General features: G+C 47.3%; 1 long non-coding RNA gene across 2 annotated transcripts; it reads right to left on the reverse strand.

Moving 5' to 3' along the window:
* Nucleotides 1-345: 345 nt before the first annotated feature.
* On the reverse strand, nucleotides 346-12,416 carry LOC306643570. Of its 2 annotated transcripts, none has more exons than XR_013758985.1 (3): nucleotides 10,193-12,416; nucleotides 4,818-7,682; nucleotides 346-2,076 (listed from the first exon to the last, which is right to left on the reverse strand). It is a non-coding gene; the product is annotated as an uncharacterized lncRNA (long non-coding RNA). The 2 variants fall into 2 exon arrangements; XR_013758986.1 differs by lacking the exon at nucleotides 346-2,076 and having other exon boundaries at nucleotides 4,095-6,303; nucleotides 7,053-7,682.
* Nucleotides 12,417-12,636: the final 220 nt, after the last annotated feature.

Here is a 12,636-nt window from a genome sequence, read left to right on the forward strand (position 1 = left end):
CAGACTCTGTATTCTATGACTCTCCTCAGCCCTGGTCATAGCTCATTGGTTAAGAGGGAGCATTGGAACCAAGCTGGACCAATCGGATTCTTCTTCTCAAGATTTTGGCATTTTGCAGGCTGGGGAGAGAGCTCAGCTGGTAGAGTGCTTGCCTTGCAAGCACAAGGCCCTGAGTTGGATCCCCAGCACCACAAAAGAAAAAAAGACTGGCATTTTGAACTGAGGAAGAGATTGGGAGTTTTGGGGGTGGGGACACTCCAGATGCTCCAGATGCTTTGGTCTTTGGAACTGCCATGACTCTGGCCTTTCCAGAGTCACGATTTCTCATTCTTTTCTTGAAATTTAATAAATACATCATTATTATTTGTCAGGGTTGATTTCTATGACTTGTCCTATGGAGGAGGTTAGAGTAGTATATATTACCTTCCAGCTGTCTCCCAGTGCTGCTGTTAATACAGATGGTATCTTTATTGAGTTAGAAAAAGGGGCCCCCTTTCTGGGCAAACAAATTAGAAAAAGCTGTTCTTTCCTCTCAGCCAACACAGCCCCTCACCAGGGTGAAAGATTTGACCATCGGAATGTGGGGCTGGGTGTCAGGGCTCATTTTGTCCCTTTTGTACAGTACGCAGGGCACATAAGCATTCATGGTGGCCAGGCCTGCCTGCCACTTATTTCCACACAGATTTCTCCTCTGCATCAAGATGTCACTCAATATTTGAAGCATTGTTAAATCTTCATGGATGAAAATTTGCTCAAAGTCAAGCCTTAAAGGAAATTTAGGAAAACTCCGTGGTATGGTGAAGTCCACTGAAACTTATCTTCTTCTGATGAATAATCTTCAGACTTTAGAGGAAGCTTCCTTCAAACAGTCAGCAGGATTTTCATTGTTGTCGTTGTTTTGCCTGCTAGGCAAGTGCTCCACCACTGAGTTATCCCCCAGGCCCTGGCAGACATTCTTGCAAGATCTAAGAACACTCCTCTATTCCCTGTGGGAACAAAACTAGAGAGAAGGTGCAAGCAAGATCCCAGGAGCCAGTTGACAAGGAGGTGTCTGAAGGCCACAGGGAAAGTGACTCGGAAACCACCCCCGAGGCACTGATGTCCACAGTGATCCTGATGGGAGATGACTTCAGAGGAGGCTGTCCCAGCTCTGGTTCACTCACTCCCTTTACAGTCGGCAGGCAGCCCTCCATACCATGGGAAATGCTTGCAGTCAGTATGGGTCCTCTTGCTTCTCTGAGAAAAGCTGAGTAGATCAAAGCAAGTTGGGAACTATTCCAAGCAAGGGGTCTCCTCCGCCCCAACTTCTGAAGTATGCAGACCACTTGTGTCTGTAACTACAGGAGGCTGAGTAGGACTGGGTGTGTAGCATGGTGCTAGGGTGCACTCTAGTATGAATGTGGCCCCGGGTTCTATCCAAGAAGGAGACAGGGAGGGAGGGAGAGAGGGAGAGAGAGAGAGAAGGGAGTGCAGAGGAGAAGCAGTTAAGGATTTAAGTCCAGGACCAGAATGCCTGGGTTCAAATCTGAACTCTGTCACTTTCCAGCTGTGTGGCCTTGGGATTACTTAACCCCTGAAGTGTTTTGAAACATGTACACAATCCTTTGACTTTATTCCCATTAAGAAGAAGGTCTATGTTCCCTCCCTTTGAACCGTAGTGAGAATTAGGGAATGCCAAAATCTCCAAAAAGAAAAAGGAAGAAGAAATAGCAAAAATGACCCTGTAACTTCCAAGGCTAGGTTGGAGAAGTCCATATTGTCTTGTTTTCTTTTCTTTTTGGTACTGGAGATTGAATACAGGGGCACTCTAGACTATCAAGTTATAGACCCTGTGACTTTTTTTTTTTTTTTTTTATTAAAAAATTTTGAGATTGGTTCTTCTTAAATTACTGAGAATCTCCCTAAGTTCCTGAGGTTGGCCTCAAACTTGTGATCCTCCTGCCTCAGCCTCCTGAGTTGCTAGGATTATAGGTGCATACCACCATACCTGGCCCCATGCAGCTTCTGATAGTTCCTTTTGAGCCACTCATGCTGGGATCCTTCAGCTGCCGTGAAAACAATCCAGCTACCCTGAGGCTGCATTATAGGGAGAGCATATACAAAGTGAGAGATGGTCCAAGAAACCCTGCCATCCTGCTTCAAACTGACTCCCTTGCCCAGGCCCCAGATATGTGAATGAAGACACATCTGAGATGACCCTAGCCACAGTTCCCAATGAACAGCAAAGCCATGAGAGATCCTGAGTGAGAACTGCCTGACTTGGTCTCATCAACCCCCAAATTCATTGGTAAAATAAATGATTGTTATTGACTTAAAACCACTGTTTTGGGACATTTTGCTATAATGCAATGAATAGCTGATACAGACTTTTAAAAAATTTTTAATGTTTATAAAATATAATTATAATATATATATATACACACACACACACACACACACACACATTTTAGTTGTAGGTGGATACAATACCTTTATTTTGTTTTTATGTGGTGCTGAGGATCAAACTGAGGGCCTCACATGTGATAGGTGAACACACTACCACTGAGCCACAACCCCAGCCCTAATGTAGGCTTTTGATACCTGGAAGTAGACTGTTGCCATAACAACACCTAACTAATTGTCCGGCTTTAAGGATGTGATGTGGGCAGAAGTTACAAAGGCTTTACAGGTGCTATTGTCGGAAGCTACTAGCAAGGGCTTAATGGAAAGTGAGAAAATGTTATTGGAAGCAGGAGAAAAGGGGGCCTTTATTATATAGTAGAAGAAAGTTTAGCAACATTGTCACTTGAAGTGATATAGACAATTGAAAATGTGCCCAAAGAATTGTTTGGGATTAGGAAATTTTTAAGCAGACTTTTAGAAGTGCCAACTGAATTATTTTACTTGCATAAGATGAGGACAGAGAAAGATGAATTAAAAAGGAAACGTTTGACTTTTAAACAAATGTTACAGAGAATATAAAAGCCAAGGACTTGCTGGGTTTGAAAATAAGTCTGTTTCTCATGCACAGCTTCCACTGATGGGAAGAAGTCCTGAAGGTATGAAGAGGCTTCAGGACAAAGAGAAAATCCAGATAAGATTCTTCATTAAAACCTCAGAAAGAGGGCTGGGGAGATAGCTCAGTTGGTAGAGTGCTGGCCTCTCAAGCACAAGGCCCTGGGTTCAATCCCCAGCACTGCGTGGAAAGAAAAAAAAAAAAAAAAAAAAAAAAAACTCAGAGAGAGCTAATGCTTCATAAAACCTTTCCAATAGGCAAAGGACCTCTAAATATTTCACAAGCATGCTTCACAGATTTTCTTCATTCAATTAACAGGGCTTCTAAGAATCTTTAAGAAATTATCCCATAAGAAGCTCAGAGTGGAGAAGGGTTTATTTTGATGAAATTTGTGAGTGTGACTTTTGACTAATGAAGTGAACCCCAACAGGATCCATAGGAAACCCATAATGTTGCAAATAGAATTATATTGTCTGAAACACCATCAACTTGAACTAAAAGAATGGAATAGCACAAAATGAAAAAAGGCCTTTGGACCCCCAAGATTCTGTGGGAAAGAAGCAAGTGAAAAAAAAAAAAAAAAAAACTACTCAGTTGCAAACACCAGCCATATTTTATAGAAGGGGAAGGATGATTCAGAAAGTAGACCAAGAGAACAGAGCCAAGAGCCATGGAGAATCATCCCCAGGTGGTAGGAGTGAACCCCAGTCCAGAAACTGGGAGGGATTTCAAAATTGCCGTGGTCCAACAACTGCTTTGTGCCTCCTTTTTAAATGGAGTGTTCATAATGGTCATCTTTGTCCTGTCCCATCATTTTGTGTTGGGTGTTTTTGTGGTTTAGAGATGAAGTGTCCCCCCAAAGCTCATGTGAGACAGTGGAAGAATTTTCACAGGTGAGATGATTAGATTAAGAACTTTAGGGGCTGGGGAGATAGCTCAGTCGGTAGAGTGCTTGCTTTGTAAGCACAAAGCCCTGGGTTCGATCCCCAGCACCCAAAAAAAAAAAAAAAGAAAAGAAAACAAACAAACTTTAACCTTAATTGATCTACAGATACAGATTAACAGTGGTAACAGTGGTCAGGAAGGGTGAGACTAACCTTTAGGTTTATATTTTGTCCCCAGTGAGCAGAGCTCTCTTTGCTTCCTGGTTGCCATGTCCTGAGTTGCTTTCCTCTGCCACAGCCTTCCATGTTCTGCCTCACCTCTGACCCAGAGAGCTATGGAATCGACCAACCATGAACTGGACCTCTGAAACCATGAGCCAAAATAAAACTTTCCTCCTATGTTTTTCTTGTCAGGTCTTTTGGTCACAGCGACACAAAGTTGCCTGAAACAGCCTTTTAATATAAGAAACAGATAACTTGTCCTTTTAGTTCAAAAGAAACAGATAACTTGTCCTTTTAGTTCAAAAGTCTTTAGATAAAGAGGAATAGAATCAAGGAGCTGTGCCTGAGGAATTGCATCTGAGGAATCTCCTCTACACCTGGAAGGATTGGATGATGGGATTTGGATCTCTGGCCTCAACCTGATACCACAATAGATAAGACTTTTGGGGGATCATTGGAAGGGAGTGAGTATATTTTGTTTGCGAGAGACAATTTAAGTTCCGTGAATAAACCGTGATGGTTTTAAACTTAGCTTAAATTGGTCGACACATTCCCTATCAAGAAATGGAAGTGACAGTCCCACCCCCTGTACCTGGATAGGCCCTTGTTCCCACTTTAACAAACAGGAGATGGTAGGAAATGACACTACATGACTTCAGAGCCTGAGTTAGAAGAAGCGGCACAGATTCTGTCTTGCTCTCTCTCAAGATGCATGCCTGGGTTTCTGTGCAGAAAGTCCAGTTCTTCCTTCTGTGTAGGAAGTCCAGCTGCTATGTTAGGGACCTCGTGTGAAGAGGCCACATAAAGACAGAGAGGCCTGAGGAATCCAACTGTTACAGCCCCCATTTGCTTGAGTCCTCTCCGTCCAGATTCCAGAGATGTGAGAGAAATTTTTAAGGTGACCCAGCCTCAGTCAAGTCTGACCCCAAGTCAGAACATCCCAGCTGACACACAGAAACATGAATGGGGAGAAATGGTGGCCGTTTTAAGCTTCTAAGCTTTGGCAGAGGGGCGCTGGTATTCAGCAGCAGATAACCTCTGCAAGCAACCTTTTATTTGTCTAAATATAGGGCTAACAATCAGCCTTACCCTGGAGGGTAAATGAGCAAGGAGTAAATGAGTTAAAGTTTGTAAAATACTAAGCTCAGGGTCTGCTACATAAACACTTCTTTATGGAGCTTCTCAGAGGCTGTTTTCCTGAATGATAACTGTGAATGAACCAAAAATGACATTTAGTCGAAGTGCGCTCTATTTTAGAAGCAACTCACTGTGTATTTGACAGTGACTTTTTGTTGAATAGGTGAAAAAATAAAAATCACTTCATTACTTTGGGGGAGTGGGAATTAGTCTCCCAGGATGGTCATGCCTCCTGGTATCATGTCTCCTTTTAGAGTCCCTCCTGCCCTGAGCTGGTCTAGTCCTGTGACTCACTTTACCCAATAGAATATGGCCAAAGTGATGCCAGTCCTGACCTTTTATAAGGTGCGGTGGTTTCTGCTTTTGGGATCCCTGAACAGTTACGTTAGAAGTCTGGGTAACTTCCTGGAGGAATCTGTTTGGAGGGGACACCTGGAAGACCACAGGGAGAGGGAAAGACCCTGAGAGTACCCAGAGAATGGGAATCCCAGGATCCTCCTGCCCCAGCCACGCCCAACCTCCAGGATCCTTGCTAGGGTGCCTCACATTGGAGTCTCCCCTTGACTCAGCCAGCCCAGCCGAGCTCCCGGATATGCGTAGTCATGGCTCCTACCTGGCTGCAAGGGCATGAGAGACCCCCAGTAGAAGGACTACTCAGTCAGCTTCTGAAATCGTGAGAGATAACGTTCGTTGTTCATTTTAAATCACTACACAGTAGGGTGGTTTGTTCTACCGCAACAGATAACCCAAAAGTAGGTGCCTGGGCTGGACCTGGCATACGGCAGGGATTCAGTATATAGTGGTTAATGAGTGAATGACCCTCCTTCTTTTCTTCCCAAATCTTCTCCTCCTCGGCCTGATGCTCCCAAGATGCATTCCCAGTCCTCCTCCTCAGCTCTCCCTTTGTCCCCTGTGGAATGAGGGGCTAAAATGGGTGCCCCTGTTGGGCTCTTGAGTGCACAAAATCCTGAAATGAAAATTTCCTTTGTGAGACAATTCCAGGTGTGACTCTCCACGGCAATGTTTTTCTATTTCTTGTTACAGAGGGAACGGGTCTCCTTGTATCTATAAGGAGAAAAGAGAAGGATCAACTCTGGAGTTAATCTATCCTGGGTTTGAAATCCAGCTCCTCTGGGTCCTGATTGTGTGGCAATGAACTGTTGGTCTAACCAACTTCCTTATCTGTGAAATGGGTTCAACATCAAGGTTTCAGTGCAAAAAGCGAACATCACATTCTCTCGGCAGCACCTGACACATAGTAGGTGCTGATGAGCTGAGAAGTTGCTGTGTGACATGGACTGAACTCATAGAAGTGACACGGAGCAGAATTAGTCAATCACAAGGGTACATACTATTTATGATTCCATGTAAATGAAATTCAAAAGCAGGCAAAATTAACTGATGGTGAGGGAAATTCAGAAGGGTGGTTGCCTCGAGGGGGATGGATAATGCCTGGGAAAGGGGCTCCAGAGAACCTTCTGGAGTATTTGAAATATTCTGTATTTCATTTAGGTGAGACGTGTGTACATAAAAGTTTATGGAGTCATACCATCAAGATTAGTGCGTGTTACTGTGTGTAATATCTCCCTAAAGAAGTTGAAAACATATTCGTGTGTCAGGAGTGATCTTTAGGAACTCTGGCCCTCTGGTCCCCATGGGACACCCCCCAGAGCACTCAGAGTAACTGGGTAACAGCACCTTTTTTTTTTTTTTTTTTTTTTTTTTTGGTACCAGGGATTGAACCCAGGGGCGCTTAACCACTGAGCCCCATCCTTAGCCCTTTTCATTTTTTAATTTTTGAGATAGCAACTCACCAAATTGCTTGGCATCTCACTAAGTTGCTGAGGCTGACTTTGAACTTGCCTCCCAAGCTATTGGGATTACAGGTGTGAGCCATGGTGCCCGGCCTGGGTAACAGTATCTTCCTGCTTGCATGAGCCCCCTTTCACCATCAGGCACGGCCTGGGGCTGAGTTCCAGCATGGGTGCTGTGTTTGCCTTCTGCTCCTGAGAAGGCAGAGGGGTGGGGACTGGTGAATGTGTGTGGGGTCTAACCCGCCACACACAAAGATCTATGGCCGTTGGGGGTCATGGGGTGCTTGGAACAAGTGAGCAACAGAAGCATATCCTTAGCATGATGGGCCTGGTTCCTGAAAGGAGAGCAGGAGGGATGGGCACTGAGGGTGTCTGGGCTGAAATCAAGACCTTGATCCGCTTACAACCCTGCTATTTGGGTCCCGGAGCCATGACGTCCTTCAGAGTTTCCATTCTCTGAGCTGCAGCTGTTGGTTACGTGTTTCATTCAAAATGCTTCGCAGGAAGCAGCAGGCTCCACATTCCAGAGTTTTTAGTCATTTTTTCTTTCAGAGCTTTGGGGCTGGGATTAGGACGTTCTTCAAACCACACTGTCCTCGGCTGGACTCCCAAGAGGAAGTGGGTGGGTCCCTGGGGGAAGAGAACACAGGCCTAAATTCAGGGATGGAATGAATAAAGATCAAGGCCAGCACAAGTAAACCCCTGGAGATCGGCTGAGTGAAGCCAGGTACAGAGAGTGTGTAGGGTAGCGCTTTTGCCCTCCCTGGCCACAACCAAGGGGACAGAGTGTCTGGCGTGTGTCTGTGAGTGTGTGAGATACGTGTTGTGGAACACAATAGGGCCAGTGGCAGCATTTCCTCCCCGTGGACCCACTTACTCAGGCCTCCCTTTAGTTACTGCCCTCTGGCTGAGGCAGAGAGGGACCTGGGGCTTCATATGATAGGAGGGCAGTGGTGACATATGCTCAGGTTGGGGCACTTTAGCAAATGGACCATACAGATTCATGAACTCAGAGGAACCACAACAAATGTTTGCTAGAGTACTTGCCACAGTCCTGGCATGAGGCTGGGTATTGGGAACACAGCAGGGGACCAGGCAGACTCCATCTGCACGGTCACCATAGGTCTGGGAAAAGTGGCCTGGTAGCTGTCCACTGGCATAAAGGGACAGAGAGCAGGTTAAAGCAGTGGGAGCTGGTTAGAGGCCAGACCCCAGTGGGCAGGACAGGAGCAGGAGAGTGTTACTGGTGGCATTGGGCACGTAGATGGCACAGCCCCAAAGTGCGAAGGAGGAGCAGGGTCCTGGCAGGAACCTGGGTGGGATGAGGGGCTGAAGCTCTGGAAGGGAGATGTGATGGACGAAAGCAAAGTCCCAGGGGTCCTGAGGCAGGGCTGCCTTCTCAGGCCATGAAAAGTCCAGATGCAGACAGAGAAGAGGAGGAGAGAAAGGGGCTGGAGTTGAAAGCCACCCAACTCAGTGCCACTCTCCCCGCTGAGTAACTGGGGCAGGAGGAAGAAAGTCTGTGATAAGAATCCAAATCCAGTTGGGTGCAGAGGCACATGCCTGTAATCCCAGTGGCTGGAGAGGCTGAGGCAGGAGGATCTCAATTTCAAAGCTAGCCTCAGCAACAGCAAGGCACTAAGCAACTCAGTGAGACCCTGTCTCTAAATAAAATAGAAAGTAGGGCTGGGGATGTGGCTTAGTGGTTAAGTGCCCCTGGGTTCAATCCCACCTCTGAAAAAGAACCCAAATCCAGCACTTTAGAGATGACAAGTGCTTTTTTGCTTCTGGTGGCAGGCAGAAGTCTCACTATGGCTCCCAAGAATCCCCATTCTGATCCCTGAATAGAATGAGGTGGCAAGCCTGTGATTCTGTACCATTATGTGGCAGAAGAAATTTCAAAGACATAATTAAATGACTAGGAATTAGGTCAGTGAGCTTATCAAGAGAGACATTGCCTGGCTGGTGGCTTGAAATTCATCCTGCAAGCCCCAAAGAAGCAGAGGGTTTTCTCTGGCTGGTGGCATGACAAGGAGTCCTTGGTTTCAAGCCATGTGTGTGGGGGGATTCAATGTAACTTTGACGACTTGAAGATGGAGGGCTGCATGAAGAGAACCTGCGAGAGCAGAATTTTCCTATAACCTGAGTGTATTGGGAGTGGATTTTCTCCCCGAGCGTCTAGAAGTTCATGCCTTGATTTTTGGCCTTGTGACACCCTCAGTGGGAATCCAGCAGAGCCCACCTGAACTTCTGACCTTTAGACTGTGAAATAATAAACAGGTGTTGGTTTAAGCAGCTAACTCTGTGGTAATTTGTTCTGCAGTAATAGAAAATGAAGAGAGTCCAGCTTTATCACTGCACCCTGAGAAGGACTGTGGGAAAGTCCAGTGGCTCCCGCTGGGCAGGTTTGAATCTGTGAGCCGAGGTGCTCAGTTTGCAGGTGTCCAGTTGGTGCTTAGGCCAGGCCCATCTGGGTTTGGGGCTCTTTGTATCACTTCTACCCAAATAGCCACAAATGAAGGCTAGACACTCAGCTTTGACCAAGGGTGATTTGTCTTCCCACCCAGGGTTGGGGGCCTGCATCTTCCACTTCCCTTTACAAGAACCCCCTCAGCTGCTCCCACTCCATAGCCAGCAGGGTGCAAAGTTGCCCTGGCCCTGCCACCTCCCTGGGGAAGAGCAGTACTCTGAACAGAAACAAGAGAAGGGCAGTGACCTCAGCCTCCGCCTTCCTCTCAGATGACAAGTCTGGGCTCTGTTAAGGCAAGAGACCGGAACTGGGATCCAAGAGGCAGAAAAGTTAACTCTCCCTCTCCCCCACCCAGCAGAAGGCATTCTCTGGCTGGTGAGGACAGGGAGATTTAAACCGTACACTCAATTCCTTAACAATTTGTTGGGTACGTAGTCAGGTATCTCCGGGGAATCCAGAAATGTCTGCAAGGAGGAAGGTTCTGTTTCTGCTTCACTGATTACAAAGCCCCAATGAAGGTTTTCTCATTTCCACATCAGGCCTTTTATAAAAATCTCTAATTCTTCCCAGATGGTGACCAGTTCTCCCTCCCCAATCTCTGGGAGGGTGGGGCTTCAGAAAGCAAGAGAGTTTGTGTGGCCAGAGCCCGGATCTCAACTCTGTCACTTACCTGGAGGGGAGATGTTGGAGGCGGGGCAACCTTCCCAAGGCCCAGTCTCTGCAGATAGCTTCTAAGATGTATGAGCCAGCAAACGTACACATGGTGCTTAGGCAAGAAGGAAGCACTCGAAATTGCAGTCCTTATCTGTCTGCCTTACCACACAGCACAAGATATACCCTGGAAATATTTTTTTTGACAAGCAGAAAATAATTTTCATTCTCATGACAGGCAGCCTGGTCAGCGGCAGCCAAAGTCTTCAGTCAGCAAAGTTTGCTTTCGTGCTCCTCTTCCTAAAGCCACTTCCTTTATCTGTAGCCTGGCTCCTTCTTATAGGGCCCTGTGGCTAGACCCCAGAGTCCTGGGGGTGGGCTTGGAAAGAAGCCTCTGGAAGGTTCTTGCAGTTCAGCATCCATGAGAAAGGGTCGCTCCTGGGCTGACCAGCAGAATCCCAGGCAGATGGGCCAGTGCTGGTGTATCTCCCCACGGAGGAGGGGGCTATTGTCCAGGTCCCTCCAGGTGTCTGTCTGGAGGCCCCCGAGCAACACTGTGCAGGCTTTGCTCCACCTGGGTTCCTCTTGACTGTCCGTTTGCAGTTTGGCAGGTTTAATCTACATATTCTCAGATGTAGCCTTTTCCTGTCAAAGACCCTCCGGAGGAAAAATCTGCTTGATATAATCTTTTCAGAATTCCCAAGGTGAAGATTGGACTGGGCTGGGCAGGGCCTGGGGACAGAGTTTGGGGTTGTGTATAGGCCATGTAATTGTCATGTGTTTAAGGGGTGAATCTTGATAGGAGCTTTGGGTCTAGGTCCAGGACTGTTGGCCCCGTGTGACAAAGGTAAAGGCCTGGGATGTTCATGGCTGCATTTTCTCTGTTGTTACCTGTCAGGGGATGATTTTGGGAAGGAGGGTATTTGAGGGACAACTGCCGGCCCCTGGGATGTTGGGAGCAAAGCTGCTCTCTCCAGGGCTGCCCTGGAGGTGAAGGAGGTGCTGTTGGGCGTCCATGAAGTGGGGCTCTCTGCCTTGGCTGGGACTTTGAAGCCAGGGCCAGCGCTGCCCTCAGCTGCCTCCCCCCCCTCCCCTGGGCTGTGGGCTCAAAGCTGAGCCAAGCATAAAACAGACAGCCTCTCTCTGCCTCTCTGTTCCCACCCCCATCCTGCCGGAGTCTGGTTTTCATCACCCATTAATCACTGACGCTTCCCACAGCCTGTGTCTGTCTATCCACACTCTCCAGTCCCTGGGGCCCCCGGGGATGGAGAGACAGACAGGCAGATGGTCTCTGACTTGGGGAAATTTCAGGTCATATTGGGGACTGCTCCCTACTCCAAGGCAGGGGAAAGATACACTTCCTGGGCTTGTTAGGGGTCACCCCACCCCCAGCCCAGTCTGAAACTGCCAGCACAGCCCACCTCACCCTGGCAGCAGGCGACAGGGACCATTAGCTGTCCTGTTTGCCAGGAAGGAAATGGGTTGGAGGGCTGAGGAATTCTAATTAAGCTTCCCCAGCTGGCAGGCCGGCTGGCGGGTGAGAGCTGGCACCTCCACCCTGCTAGAGTTGGTGCCAGCCTTGTCCAGCCTGGCCCGCTTGATGCCCACCTGCCGCTGTGGGAACCCTCTGCTTGGGCTGCCTTGCATAGCCCCCTGAAGATTCCCAGGCGCTGGGGTTTCCTCTCGGCTCCTGTCCCCACATCTCCTGTTCCCCACCATGACTTCTCTGAAGGAGACTGGGTCTCCATCCAGAACTGATCTGGTTTTGCCTGACCCATTGTCAGCTTTGAGCTACTTCTCTGGCCTCAGTTTCCTGACTGTAAGTTGGGATGATAATTCTTGTTCGACTATGTCTCTTAGGGTTTCCCTCTTCCTCCTACTAATTAGAATAACTACCCTTTATTGGGTGTCTGCTGGGTATGAAATAAGATATGCAATTGGTTGGAAAGAGTACAAGGTGCCCTGGGAGGGGTGATCAGGATCATTGTCGCTCATCTTCAGGACTGTAGCATCACTGAATTTGATCTCAGAATTTGCCTTCTGGGCTCCCCTTCCTTTGGTAGTCACTTTACCCCACTCTCTGCAGGCACTAGAACCTCTCTGACCGGGGTCTCTTCTGCCATTCAATAGGATTTGTCTTTAAAAATAGGAGAGAATATGCTGGGGAGTGATATTGGCCAAATTATATTGTTATATTGTGTGCAGATATAAATATGTAACAATTCCCATCAATAAGTATAACTATAATGCACCAGTAAAAAATAAAAATAGGAGAGGATAGAAATCAATGCTTGTCCCCAAGGCATGAGTTCTAATCATGGAATGACAGGTGCTATTGTAGTCCAGTGGGAGAGATTCTAAGCCAGAGGAGGGGTTTAGTTTTGATGGCTTCCATCTTTGCATGGAGGGGAAACGCCTACCACTTCACTGGGACTTTCCCCCTCCCAGCTCTGGACTTGACCT

Source organism: Sciurus vulgaris, assembly GCF_902686455.1.
Source record: "Sciurus vulgaris genome assembly, chromosome: 14".
NCBI lineage: Eukaryota > Metazoa > Chordata > Mammalia > Rodentia > Sciuridae > Sciurus > Sciurus vulgaris.